General features: G+C 35.8%; 1 long non-coding RNA gene across 2 annotated transcripts in view; it reads left to right on the forward strand.

Moving 5' to 3' along the window:
• Positions 1-13,852, forward strand: part of LOC149916815 (uncharacterized) — a 113,990-nt gene extending 100,138 nt beyond the window's left edge. Inside the window, exons 1-3 of one of the 2 annotated variants that reach the window (XR_016468946.1) lie at positions 11,199-11,250; positions 11,955-12,124; positions 13,715-13,852. This is a non-coding gene — a long non-coding RNA (uncharacterized LOC149916815). Of the gene's footprint in view, positions 1-11,198; positions 11,251-11,954; positions 12,125-13,714 lie in introns of those variants that run through there. The other variant, XR_016468947.1, reaches the window with a different exon arrangement.
• Positions 13,853-15,185: the final 1,333 nt, after the last annotated feature.

Consider the following 15,185-nt stretch of genomic DNA (forward strand, 5'->3'; position numbering starts at 1 on the left):
ATGTTATAAAGGGGAAAAATAAAAAAAAAAAAAGTGAAAGCAATTTTCTAGAACCATGTACCAGTGGATTAGTAAAAAAAAAAAAAAAAAAAAAAAAAGATTTAAAAAATTATTACCAATGACTTGATCTCAGAAAGCCTATTCTTTCTACTTACAGTGAGAGCTGCATTGGAAATTTCAGTGCAATCAAGTATGTTGGATTTGCTTGAACACTAATTATACCTCAAACTATAATGATTATCTTCTCTATAAAATTACTGATACGAAGTGGGAACATTTCAGAGGAAACACAAGGAATGCATTCATAAACCTGTTAATTGCAATTCACTTAGGATGTAAACTTCTAACAAATTGGTCATGCTCATTTATTTTGTTGTTTCTGAGAGGAGTTTTGTTAAATCAGATAAGAGTATGCACCTTAAGTCTTAATTCTGCAAGATGCTGCAGTAGCGTGTGCCGTGACATTGTTAATTCTGGTATTTTAGCCTTGTGGAAGTCATGAGATGTGCTTGTATTCATTACCAGACAGTAAAGCTTGCTTTTCATCAGGAAGATTATTTGCTTCTACTCTGTGGTGGCTTTTACTATAAGTAGTCTGTAATAGCTAATTCAGCTTTATCTCTATGAATAATTTTTATAATTGCTGTTATGTGCACCCTGATAAAATGCTTTGTTGGTCCTTGCAAATAACCTTTTAAAACCCGTGAATATTCTCTCTTCTAAAAAGTGAACTGTCCTTCCTTGCTTTAATTGGCATCTTTGGCTATGTTTCGCTCTAGAATTGAGGTGGCGCCCTAAGTATTCTCATTCCTTAGTTAAACGCTAAGATAAAGAATTTTAGGAAAAGCAATCTGAAATACTTTTCAGAAAAGGAAGGATTTATAGCCTCCTTAAAATGAGATAGCAGCACAAAGTCCAAGGATTCACAGTAAAACTTTTCCTAAATATGAATAGAGGAAATTCATATTCAGATGATTAAATGGTTAGAGGTGAAGAAAGTTTCCATATTGAAAATACCAAAATTACTGACTTTGGAGAGAAAATGCAGATGATTGTATACATATAGATATACACACACACACACGTATATAGACACACACAACTTTATATTAAAAAAGTAATATCATAGAGAAGGTAATTACCTATGTTATGTACCTTTGATCTTGACTTGCAGAATAGAATAAGGATTTAATATCAGTGTGAATACTTAGGTTTCAAGTGAAAAAAAAACACAGAACGGCTGCAGAATAATAGTTTTTAGAGTTGCCATATACTTGCTAGATGTAAGTGGGCGTCAGAATCCCTGCAAGGCTGAAACATGTCATTTGTGAATGATTCCATTTTTTTGTTTGTTTGTTTTTCATCTGGGATATTCACTCTAAGATTTAAAGATACAAATCAACCATTTGCTGGTGTAGCTTTTTTCACTGAAGTGTCACCGTTGGAGGCAAAGTCACAGCATGCTGTTTTGTTCTGGAAAAATAATCTTTGTGTTCCAAGATATCCCTGTGGCATCCCTGCCAAGAAATGATTTCTCTGTGAGAATACAGCTTGATTGGTTAGCGAATAAAAGGAAAGATGCAAAGGACATATCACAGCCCTTTTTCATCTTAAAATTTTCACTTGTTCGTGAGCTTATGATCTAAGCATCCCTACTGATTTTTGTCTGTTCTTTGATATTTATTTACTATGCATCTTGGATCCAAGCACGTGTACAGTAAATCACTCTGCAGATGCTTATTCCAAGGTCAACTGAAGGTAGTAGAGTGAGATTTAACTGCATGGTGTGAGTTCTAGAGACAAAACCTGAGCAGCAATAACTTTTATCTGTAATTCAGTCAAATTAAAAGCAATATGCCTCAGAAAAATCAAAGAAATTATTCCCAACTGACAGCTACAGCTATGGCAAACTTGAACTTCAAGTTTGTTTGTTTCATCTGTGGTGCTTCAAAAAAAAAGCAAAACAGAATATCATAATAAAGGTGCATTTTCCCCCACCTTGAAGATTTAATTTTTTATCAAACTAGTACTCGCCTTCAAACTCAGACTGATCATAAAAAATATCATGTCTATTAATCAGAAGTCAAACAAACAAACAAAGATTTCTCCAATCTCAACTACAGTGGCTGCTGTTACTCCCTCTATAATTAAATGCAGACTTCTGTCAGAAACATAGGAATTAGGTTTACAAATGAAGGCATAATAGTAAGAGCTTAAATGGCTCAGGCTTTAAAATAAATGGATATACTCAAAAGATGATATGTAATTAAAGCTACTACAATTCCATTTGTTAGCACAAACATTAAGGAACTTTATATAGCCAAACTGAACACAAGTTTCGTGTAATCACATGCATACTTACAGAATACAATCAGATTCACACATTAAACACTGGAGCGTTGTACACTTTGTGTGCTGAGGAGAAGTGAAGCAAAGCACAAGAGCCCTCTTTTGCTTTAGAAGCAAAACTTAGGGAACGTTCTGAGACTGCAGACACTGCAACAATTCTAAATATGACAGAGGAGAAGGAGTTGTGCAGGGAGGCGGCTTTGGCCTATGTGACTCAGGTGCTTTGCTGTCCTCCCTCATACTTTTGAGTGAATAACTAAGCGTTCTTAATATGTTTGTTTCCCTTCCTAGGTAGAACTCATTTAAAATATTTTTTTTCTTCAGTGAGTAGAAAGAAGCATCTAAAATAAAACAAGTTAGATTTGAAGTACTCCAGACATGCCTAGTAGGGTTCATTAGTGTTCAATGTTTATTATAATTAAAAAAAAGAAACAAAAAAAAACCAACCCACATTATTTTCTAACACTAGGCTTTCTACAGCCTAAGAAAGGCTAAAATTTCTTGCTGCATCTATTACATTGCAGAATTTGAAATTTTGATTGAAGTAGGGTTTTTATGGTTTTTGGTTTTTTTTTTTTTCAGAACAGGGGAACATTTTTTTGACCCTTAGAACTTTTGCAAGGAAATGAATTTAGTGTTTTGAAATTCTTTCAAGAAACTGAGGTTTATAGTTTGGTCCTGATGTCCAGCTCCGGAGCTAGCAGACAGATGAAAGCAACAAGGTGTTATAGACGTGGCTGGTCTGAAAGTTGTATAACTTTGGAATATTTTCAACTGTTCATCCAAGAATGGGACGTGCAAATCTTTAGTGTAACTGGGACCGTGAGATTTAATGAGCTTGCATGTGCAGCAGAGCTAATAGATACTAGGAATTATTTCAGAGCCTTGCTTCTCTAAAACCTTGTATAAAACTCCTAGGTCTTCTAGGTAGCATGAAAGTTTTGAAGTCTTGTGGTCTGTAATCTAAAGACTGGGACAAAGGAGTTGCACTGTGTCACGGATTTTTGAATGATGTCCCTGAATTTAGAAGTGTCATTTTGTCGGGGCCATACAGTATCTCAGGTTTGTACTCAAATGTGCTCCTACCCCTTCTGGAAGCATAAGGCACTGAAACAGTGATTGGTCTTTGATTCAACACAGGAGGAGGGAGTTTCAGTCACAGTTAACAATTACTCATCACACTCTCGTTACTGTGTCTGTCATGTATAGGTCTAATTTTGATGTATATGCAATTGTTCCCTTTGTTTAACCAGTTTACATGAAAATAAGTTTTCAGATATTCTGAGCATTACCAGAGTGCTTCTAATTACTAGTAGCTTAGCAACATTACACTGAAACAAATTTATAAAATTGAATAATGTTTTTTCTTGTTTAAATGTCAGTTTTCATAGGTAGAGAAGCTGCTTAGACTCTCAAATCCTTGCAGTGCTGTTTTTTAAAAAGGTAATCAGATGAGCTTCAAGGCTACATGAACCGAAAGCACTTTAAAATGCTTACAAAATGAATATTATTTATGAAATCAGTTGTGGTACAATAGCTGTTACAAATCTCATTTAAATATCTTTGAGGTTGATAGGATTTGCATATACATTTATATTCTTAAAAAGTAGTGTGAGAGCTGATTTTAGAACTCTATATATTGCAATAATACTTAAGGTGTCCTCTGTACGTTGTTGGGGACACAATGAAAAATTCGTTTCTAGATATGTTAGTCTCTGGCGTTAAGTAAGTACAGTGAAAGTATTAATAATTTTTAGTGCAGTTCTTGCCTGTGAGGATGCAGTTTTTTTTCTTATGTTTCCTTTTTTTATTCACTTTAGTCATTACCATACAAGAGGAGTTAAATGTTTCATACTCAGTATATGACTGCTAAAATATTCACCTTATAACCTAAGTTTATGCCCCAGAATTTGCCAATCGTGTCACAAATGTTCTCTCTGAGCAAAAAGGTAGCAATTAAATTTGAAAAGTAATCCTGTCTATACAGTCCACTTAATCCCCATTATAGGTAGAGCTAGAGGCGCTCCTTGGGCCTGTAATTACCTAATGGGTGTGAAATGGTGAGCCTAAAATCAATATAGAAATGTTGTAATCTTCAAAGGTAATAGTCCCAAACACTGTAATTTAGTATTGTGAATGGTATTGTCCTGGGACATTACTTTCTCCCAGGGGGCACTGAATGTAATAGCACTGAATGGAGATGGGAGCGTTGACTACAACAGCTTTTCAATGAGCATACATTTACGGGACCCATCAGGCTTGTTTTGCTTTCTCCTTGTTCCAAGAGGTGGAGGTGACTTTCCCCTGGAGCTCCATGCCCCTCTGCAAATAAACATTTGCTATGTGGATTCTTCAGCACCCGCAAGGCAATCTATCTTTTCTGCACAATGTGGCACCTTAATTTTGCAGCTGTTAATACTGCATTAAGTCATATTTTCTGCAGATACTCATTTTTAGCATACTCTTTTATGAGTCACTTTGCTCAGTATTTTACATCTCAACAGTAGCTGTCTATTTATAGTTGAATTCCCCGAAGACATTAACTGTTTCTAAAGACCTTTTTCACTCTTACACCATTTGTACATTTTACAGAAATACATTTTTCTTTGTATTTCTATTTGAAAAGAGTTCCATGCTAGCATACAGAACAACGAAAATACCAAAAACCATTCATTTTGATGAATACTTCTGCAAATTGAAAACCATGGTGATACAAGATCTTATATTTTACTCTTTCCTTCCTCTAGTCATGTTCTTTTAGGTGCAAATTTATAAAATCTCCAAGCTACTCAGTAGTTAGCTCTTATCTGTTCTTGTACATTTATTAACTCTTGCATGTTAGGAACTCTTGCTTGAGAACTAGTATTTGCTGTCGTCATTAGGCGGCAACTTTAGCCTGACAAGAATATTTATCTAAAGGTGTGCTAGCAGATGAAATATAAATTGGCCTGACTCATGCTTTGTCACCCTCAGCTTGACCCTTATTTTATCATTCCACATGAGAAAATATATTAGATAGGATTGTGTGTTAAGAATAATAAATTAGCTGAATAGTCTTTAATAGATGTAGCTGTCTTCAGGGGGCTGGGTGAATGTGAATGGTAAAAATCAGAGAAGATATATATGGAATATAAGTAAATCATTCTTTGAAATGACGTGTATTATTATAAAATATCTTCCTCAATCAAGCAAAAACCTAGGAAAACCAACAGGCAGCTATCTATGATCTCAGAGAGTTAATCAAATTAGTATTGTTTAAAAATGTAACAACCTTTCCTTGTCTTTTTGAAGACACTTGTCCCAGGATACATCCTTAATTTCTTAGCCACAAAGGCAGCTGTATTCTTGTGCAATGATGACAGAAAATACATCTATAAACAAACAAACTTCTGTCTTGCTATTTGAAGAGTCAGTGCAGGGAGAAAACAAACAATAAAATGACGGAAATTAGCTTTTGTTTTCCTAATGCCCTTAATATTTTCCTGTGAAATACATTCTAAAACCAATTCTAGAACAATCTTGAATTGGAAAACAGAGTTTTTATATAAACTAATGCATGTCTATGACAAGGAAAAAAAAAAAACCTTTGAACTTATTTACAAAAAATGGAAGGGGCATTGTGCCAGGCTGTAAAATAAATAAATCATTCTGAATTCACGCTGTTCCAATGTGCATTCACTTGATTTTAAGTGTCCAAACTTGTTTAAGAAGGCGCTGCCCATAAATGACTGCAGCTCCTAAGGCTTACTGTTGCCCAATAGACGTGATGTTAGCAGAGTTAAATCAATGACAAGGGAATAGGAGAGGGATACAATTAATAAGTGTGCCTGCTGGTAGGCAGGAGAAGTGGGAACATGAATGCAAGCTGGAGATTTCAACTTGTTCCTTTCAATTAGGTTAGTTGTTTCTTTTCAATTGAATTAAGAAACGCATACAATCTGTTAGAACATCTCTGTTGAGAGTGTAATAAGATGAAGTGCAGTAATTTGATCACTTGTGGTCATCTGAACATCCCTATGATTTTCCCTTAGGCGACTCCATTGCTTTCAGTGGAAGTACTGCAGGGATGAATTAAGCCCTGTGTTCCGGGAAATAAAACAATGCCTTCTACATAGATCTGCTCAAACAGTGTTGAAAAGAGTACATTTTTAATATTAGAAAACCAACTTCTAAAGTTTTCTTCTGAGTTAAGTTACAACGTAGTTTATTGATGGGTCATTTATACATTTCATTGACTTCATACATATCCTATTTTTGAATATCATAAAGAGAAGGAACTGAAAAAGGTCTTTTCTCAAATAAACATAGTACATTTTTTAAAAAATTGGAACATTATTGTATAATGCAATTCTTACACAGTAAGACATTTAATTTCACTTATTAAAGGAACAACTTATTAAAGGACATTATATTAAATGTCACATAATGTAGAAGGTTTGGTTTTCTTTTCAGATTGACATCACTGTGTTAAATTAAAAAATCATGTCATATTAGGATATGCATGTTTAGATTTTCTTGTATTTGAATGAATTAAATAACATCACATTTTATAAATAGCCAATTGAAATAAGTTCAGATTTTGATGCTCCTTACTGAGAGAAAGTGGCAGTGTGAGAAATAAAATTGAGAGTCTAGATGTGAAATTTAGATGCTTTTAATGAAGAAGATTAATATTGCATTAGCAGGCTCCCTGAAGGCAAAATGGACAAAACAACACTGCTTGCATTTCAACAATTAAATTAACTGCCTTACTGTTTCCTTTCAGAAGCAGTGTTTCATTTTAAAATTGAGGAATTTGAGAAAATGTGGGTTCTCCTGCAACATTTGGGCTGTTCAAGAGACTACTAGAGAAGTCAGCCACTGTCATTCTGTTGACACAAGGAATAGATGCAAATTCAGCTTTGAATGTGAAGCATCTAGCTTTGGAAATTAAATCTCAGAGTATGCAAATTGCTTTGAAAAATGATCTATTTGCTGTAATATTTAATAATAAATAAGATAATATTTTACTGAAAAAGTGTAGATGATACCACTGTTATCCTCACCTAAATAGGTTTCTAGACATTGAAGAGCCCACAGGATTCCCATTTTAACTACTGTTCTCCTTCTTGCTGCTCATACTGCTGGTTTTGAAATCTGGAGAAAGCTATGCAAAACTAAGAACAGTAATCTGATATGGAGAAGAAGTGAGACATGGGTCTGTTACTTGTTCAAGTTTTAGTCTTGAGTCAGGCTGCCCTTATGGTGTTCACCGGTCAGATATCATGTCATTTCACTAATGGCAATTTCAGAGAGGCAGAATTGGAATATGTGATCTGCAGGCTCTGGGGAGACCTCATTATGGCCTTTCAGTATTTGAAAGAAGCGTATAAACAGGAGAAAGAATGGCTGTTTACAAGGGTGGGTAGTAATAGCACAAGGATAAATGGTTTTGGACTGAAACAGGGGAGGTTTAGGTTAGATATTAGGAGGAAGTTTTTCACACAGGGTGGTGATGCACTGGAACAGGTTGCCCAAGGAGGTTGTGGATGCCCCATCCCTGGACGCATTGAACACCAGGCTGGATGTGGCTCTGGGCAGCCTGGGCTGGTCGTTGGTGACCCTGCAGATAGCAGGGCATTGAAACTAGATGATCATTGTGGTCCTTTTCAACCTAGGCCGTTCTATGATTTTATGATATGATTCTTTGAAGTTCATGTATTGCAAGAGTACACACAGTTCAAACAATAGCTTCAGAAATTGCATGCTTTTTCAACTGCTGACAACGTTTTCTTATGCCAGTCTCTTTCTTAACTGGATTTGATTATTGTTTTCTTGCTGGACAAAACTAATAATTATTAAAATTATTGTGATCTTTTGATAAAGATTTTCTTTCGGCTGCAAAGCATTTGCATAGACAAGACCAGTTCTGAAAATGTGAGGAGCTGCTCTAAGTTGCATGCTATCAAACTGAGAAACAAGACTGCTGGAGGAATAGAGCAGTGCTGGGTATGAAGTTGTAAAGGTAAGAACAGCAGTGCTGTGAGATATACATTCACTAGCAGCAGCATTAGAGGTTGGAGGCCACCAGAAGAAATTACAAAATGATAGGCTTGGAATTAAAAACATCTACTCTGAGGTTTTCTGGGTAGTTTTCCATATAACATTTAAACCTAAATCTTTTTAAAAATGGTGACAACTTACTTGTTTATGCTTTAGTATTTAGCTTGTCCTATTCTATCACATGAAGATTGAGATAAGCAAAAGTCTCTTCAGACTTCTGAAATACTAGTTCATTAAAAAAACATGTTGCTATGTACTAATGATATTAAGTTTATCATAGGTAATAGTCAGTGAGAGGGAACATCTCAAGATATATCTACATTGAAACTGTAAGATTCAAATTGTATGTGTGAGGTTTTAATTAAAGAAAGAGCAGAACTGGCAGAAAATGTCCTGAGAGGAGAGTAGCAAAGTAGTGGCACGAACAGGTGGGCTGAATCTTTCAGCCATCTCCATAAAACGCTTCAGGGACAGATGTGCGAGGAATCAGTGCAGCGTTCTCAGGGAGCAGCTTTTGGAATGTGCTCCATTTCATCTGACCTAGCAGATGAAACTTTTGATGTGGAAATAGTAAGAAAATTTACATTTTCCTGTGAGAATGAACGTTTACGTTGGGAAATACAGTCTTAATACTTCATAGACTGAATTCAGTCTTTTTGGTGTCCAAAGTACTGATTGGTGGAAATTTAGTGAGATGTTGGACTGTGGCTAAACAATTCCAATTATTCAATTCCTATCCTAACAAACAGTCTTGCTAAAAATCTGCTCTTTTAAATAGCCTGTGAAGGTAATGCAAGTGACTGAAGCCTTACTGTTCCAGGAGAGTGTTAATGAGCCTTATAAAAATTTAGTGGACAGCCCTTGATAGAAAAGACCATGTAAATGTTGGTTTCATAAAACTTATTAAAAATAATTCATAGAATAAAGCAATGGTTAGGGCCTCTTTATGATTGTAAGACAAAGTCAAGTAGCATTATATCAACATAAAGAATATTGATTGTTTACCAAGTGATTAAGCAGAATCAGGTTTTAAAAATGGAGGTTAGTGTACGACATGCCAATCAATGTTACTAGCAGTGCAATAGTTTTCTGTCTCATGGATTTCTATTAACTAGGAAAACTGTGCTTCACACAGCAGGACATGCAGGTTGTACTGTAAATGTAACTCCATATTTGGAAGATGACTGTAATAGGCAAAGGTGCCACAGCACATTGACTACTGGAGAATCTGACAGCTGATCAACTTATTCCACTCAGAATTTAGTTATTATAAGTCCTTCTAAGCTGTGTTATTATGAGAAGGATATACATTTTGGAATTATTAAAGAAAGTATTGGTTATTGTAGAGCAGGAATGATTCTGCCATGGAGCTTTGAAAGGCAAGGTAACAGATGCCGTTGCATTCAGCTAAGTGAACTGAAGACTTACTGTGTATGCATGAAAACAACTGAATTGTTAAGCAGAGCAAAAGCAAGTACTGTTGTGTATATTGAGATCAATTACCCAAGCTGATTTTTATAGGAGAGAAAGGAAGGGAGCAGGCTGTCTGTGTTGAAGGTGAAAAACTGGAAACTTTTTATGCACTTGGTAGTGCATAGAAAATAATTTGTTTGGTTTATTCTGAAAAGGCACCTGAGGTGCATTGTATCTCAGGCAGTTATAAAATGCTTCCCAAAGAGATTCCACCAAACGAGCCAATTGTATAGACTAAGACAACAAATGTGCAACAACCATCCATAACACAAGTAGCTGCAGAGTGATAAGACAACACCATTACTCTGCAAAATTCACTACGCTATATTTTTTGTTCTTACAATCTTACTGTTTTCTTTACAACATTCCAGGTATAGTACTAAATATTTAATTTTTCACTTGGTATGTTTATGAGCAGCAGCATCTTTGGCATCTCCTTACGTAGCTGCTGAACAATATTTAATTCTGTTGCTTCTGCCTCCTGTTTCCCAATGGACTGAACGCAGGACCTATGTTCTTTTATTTCCAGCTCTTGAAAAAGCCAATCTTGCCACATCAGTGCACTAAGTACATCATAATAGAAGGGAAAAATTCTTTGCGAGAATGAGAGCGTAGCAACTTGCTAGGCCTCAAGTTCTTAGTAATCCCATTCTGAGAAACTCCATATGGCTTGATGATATTCCTAAAAAATGGAAAAATACTTGATATTTACTCCTTGATTCTAACATGATAAGCAAACACCAAAAACTTCAAAGGAAGAACACAACAAAAAAAGCTAACAGGAATGCTGAAGAAATATAAATTCTAAGTATTTCATTTATTCAAAGCAGGCTTTACTCTTCCTTTGAAACATCATCATTTATCATAGAATGCTTTCATGTAAAGCAGAAAAAAAATCCTTTTTTAAACTTTTCCTCTTATTTTTCTTTTTTATGTAGGTCTCACAGCCTAATATGCAGAAAAATATAACCACTTCATTTGAAACTATTGGAAAAATTTGTTTACGTATTCTACTTCCTCCCAAATACTTTTCTGATCTTACTTGGATTATAATTGCAATGGGAAGTAACCCTTGTATCTCTTAATTCTCTGCAGTAAAGTGTTCAATACTGGTCTGGTTGACCTGCATGTAGTGAAACTGCTTCAGTTATCAAGCTATAGGAAATTCTGTGGTTTGTGAGTGTATGGGAACTGCTGAATCACAGCCTGAACATCTGATTGATCACCTGAGGCAAGCAATGAGTCAGCCACAGGAGCACAGGTGAAGGCACCTGTGGAGCCTGTCTCCACCTCTCCTAGACCCATTTAAGGGCTGACTACCAGTGGGGCAGGATCTCTTCTGGAGATCCACTCCACTGGAATTTTCTAAGTGAGCCCAGGGTGCAGGTAGGCGTCCCTATCTTTTCTGTTTTGGTGTAATAACTACGTAGCCAAGCTCTCTGCTATGCTATAACATCTACATATTCATTGATTGTACAGTGAGAAATATTTTTTCAAGACAAGTTAATTCCTGTAAGATTCAAATGGAGAAGAGTAACTGAGATATGCAAGGATCCAGAGGACCTATGCTTTGGCTTACATACCAGCTTACAAGAGAATATATATATAATTTTTTTTTGTGAATTGAAGTTTAATGAGTTAGAAATTCAAGTACTAATTTTCCTGCTAGAGAACTAGGAGCCTAAATCCTCCTTATCTGAAAAGAAAATTAGGAAGTGAGTTTTACCGAAGATGGTACTTGCATATCTAAGCTGCTTCATATTTGTGTAATAGTCTATGTGCATAAAATTTATTTAAAGTAAATTTCTTGTCTATGCATGACACTAGAAAAGATGTGCAATGATGGTAACTTGGAATGCTTGAGAGCTTGACAGTAGTTAATGGATTTTAAGACACAGTATGTGTCTTAAACATAGGTTTCATTAAAATTTATTCAAATCTCTGCTGTCATAAAACAATAATAAATTGTGAGCATCTGGATATTTATTTAGAAGAGGTTTTGCTGCTGTTGTGCATGAAAATCTATGAGAAAAAAAGTGTGCAGGCACATTCACCTAGCATTTTAATAGTCAGTGCTCTTGGCTGTAAAGGTAGAGGCGATGAAATACTATGATTTCATATGAAGGCTTGGCGTCACTTCAAGTGAAGGACACGTACCTGTTCAGGAGTTTGGGAATGCGAGAAAGAAACCTGTAACTGAAGCTCAGAAGGCGTCGCCATATTGTCATGGTGAAGGAGGTTAAGGAAGCTATACTCACTGGTATTCAAAGCTGCTATTTGTCTTTTGCATTTCAAAGCTCACAGTATCTGGGGTAGTGGCAATATAGACTGTCCTACTATAAACTAAGTAAATATAAGGACATTTTTCACTGTGTATGTTTTGCTGTTGGAAATTGTCTCAGTCAACTGTGTACTGTTTATTTCAGAAGTTTGACAAGTTGTTAGGTCTAAATGCAGTGAAATATGACAAAGGTGCTTCATTTCATGAAGCATCAAATGGAGCAGTGAAACTTCTTTTTTTTTTTTTTTTTCATACCATTAACCAAACAATCTCACTTAAGTTAGTAGAAAACTTCAATTTATTTGGTTCTTTTTTTTTTTCCTTTTTCTTTTGGTACAAAAAACCACAGCTGTATATATTGTCATAACAAACAAATCCTTTGGCTAGTGGTTTTTAAATAGACTGAGAGTTCCTGGGACTTGTGCTGTTATCTGAAAAGGAAGCCCATGGCCTGTTACAAGCGGTAGAAGGAGTGGTGACGTTGTGTTTACTGAGTTATGAGGTTATCCAAGGGTAGAAGTTAAAAGTTTTGCTTTGTGCCTGGGGTTGCAAAATATTGGCTTTGCTTGTTGTAACTCAGCCGTTTGTAGAATGACACAGTTCTCACTTTCACGGAGGAGAAGAGGCAGTTTTCTTTCCTTTACACACTCAGCCAGTTTGGAAAATGCTCAATAATTTGAAATTCTGAATTTGGCACAAGGGAAGCTAAGCTGAGACAAACTAGTATAATGAGTAAGTGTGTCAGGCAAGGTATTTTTTACAGGCTCTGAAGAGATTGTTTTTCTACTCTTTTGTTCTGACCTGGGAAAGTGTATGGCTTTACTGTTAAAAGCTCTCACAAAAATGAGTAAAGATTAATATTATAAACTGTCCAAACCTTCACGCGAAGCTTGAGGAAATTTTAGTGCACTTATAGGGCTTTTTAAATTGTAAATCTGCTTGGAAAGATTCTTGAGCGAGTCTAATAGAGGTGAGGAAGAGTCTAGACTTTTGAAAATGATACAATGTGACCAATAAATGAAAGACAGTAAATCCTTAGAACTTTAATTTAAAATGTGAAGTTTTACTTTGAATTCTTTCAGTGCTCTTTAGTGTAATAATTTCATTTATTTTGCATTTCTGGTTTTTATTTTAATTACAGTTGGGGGTTTTTTTTGGTGTGTTTTGTAACTATTCATGACTTAGACTTAGAAATGAAACACAAAGTTTGGTTGATTAATTTTGGAAAATAGAAGATGAGAAATTCTTCTCTGATCTACTTTCTCATAAGTACATTCTAATGGATATGTCTGAGATACAGTAGTCCAGTTGGATGAGACCTTAAAAAATCATTTAGTCCTACTGCATGAGCATTTCAGGACCACCCAGAGCTTACACACACACACACAGAATATGTACACACATATATTCCTAATGATCAATCTGAACCTCCCCTTGTGCAGCTTTGTGCTGTTCCTGTGAATCCTGCCATTGTTTCTGAGGGAGCAGAGTGTGGCATCTCTCTTTGCTTCCCCTCCTCAGGACATTGCAGAGCATAAAGAAGTCAGCTCTTGGTCTCCTTCCCTCCAGACTAGATAACCAAGTGTCCTCGGCCTCTCCATAGAGGAAGTACCTTTTGGCCCTTTATCCATTTTGCTGCCTACATCTACATGCTTTCAAGGACCCAAACATCATTTTTAATTGTGGATTCCGGAACTGCATGCAGTATTCGAGGTAAGGCTGCACCAAGACAGTGTTTTATTCATCCCGAGTAATTTGTACTGAGATTGCACCATGTGTTTCACTAGTAACATTTTACTCTGGTTTAAGGAATAGATTCACCGAGGGGGAGGGATTACGCAGTCTCTCTCTTCCTCCCACATGTACCCACATAGATATATTCCCTATCACAAAATACAGCTGCACACTTCTGCAGTTTTCCTTTTCTTTAGCCTTTGTACCTCTCGCATTGTGGCTGCATCTGTCTGTAGACTGCAATCTTAAAGCACTATTAATAACTTCTTGCTGAATGATAGTTTTTAAAATCGGTGTATTCTATCTGTATTCCATCTACAGTCAAAGAATGGTCTTGGAGTTCTCTGGGGAGAACTATCGCTGTCAGCTTCAGCACTGGTGGTAAGGTCACTGAGGAGGTGATCTTAAATGACAATGTCATGAACTTGCCAACTGATTCTTGCCAGCTTGCTGGGATTGTAGCCAAACCCTTCAATGTGATGGACAGGACAAGTACAGATGAAGCCTTTGCCTTGTTTGCAGCTAGAGAATAGCCATGATGAATAGAAATTACTCCCAATACAATGCATTACATTATGTTTTATAAGCACAGTTGAGCTGTCTCTGACTTATTTGTAGGCTTGAATAACTTTGCTTTAAACAGATGTTGTTAACAGGCATTCATCCTGATGAACGTATATTTTATGCCCATATACCCAGTACGGAGTTTGTCTTTTCTTTGCTTTAATGGTTCTTTTCCCCTTTGTTTTACCTCAGTATTTGTGGTGACTTCAACTTTTGTGCATTTAGATCTATTGGTTTATCTGTTTGCATAGTAGCAATATAGATTCCTCTTATTATTATATATAGAGAAAAATCCAATTAAGAGAGGCCATTCAAAGATATACTTACTCAGGCCAAACAGTTTGAAAATTGAGTCACGCGTTTTCAAAATAAATCCTATTCTCATTTGAAATATGTTAGGTGAATAAACACAGAGAAACAGACCCAGGCTCTAGGGTGGCATTAAAAAAAAAAAAAATTGTAAAAAAAAAAAAAAAAAAAATTGTAGTTTTATAGTACATCCTGAACTCCATTTCACTGAAGTAATTTACTGGGGAAAATTATGAACATACTCAGGAGATTTATTTACAGAGTATCAAATTTAATACAATGCTGGGGTTCAAGCTACCCTCTCTTACTCCGGGCTTGTAATTTTCATTTATATTAAGGAGCTGTGTCTGTGCATGAACTGAAAATGTTTGTATCCCTAAACACTTATCTGCTGTATTCAGAAGAGTTCTTCTCTTTATGAATGATTTAATAT

This window comes from Phasianus colchicus, chromosome 9 (assembly GCF_987193195.1).
Source record: "Phasianus colchicus chromosome 9, bPhaCol1.hap1.1, whole genome shotgun sequence".
Taxonomy (NCBI): domain Eukaryota; kingdom Metazoa; phylum Chordata; class Aves; order Galliformes; family Phasianidae; genus Phasianus; species Phasianus colchicus.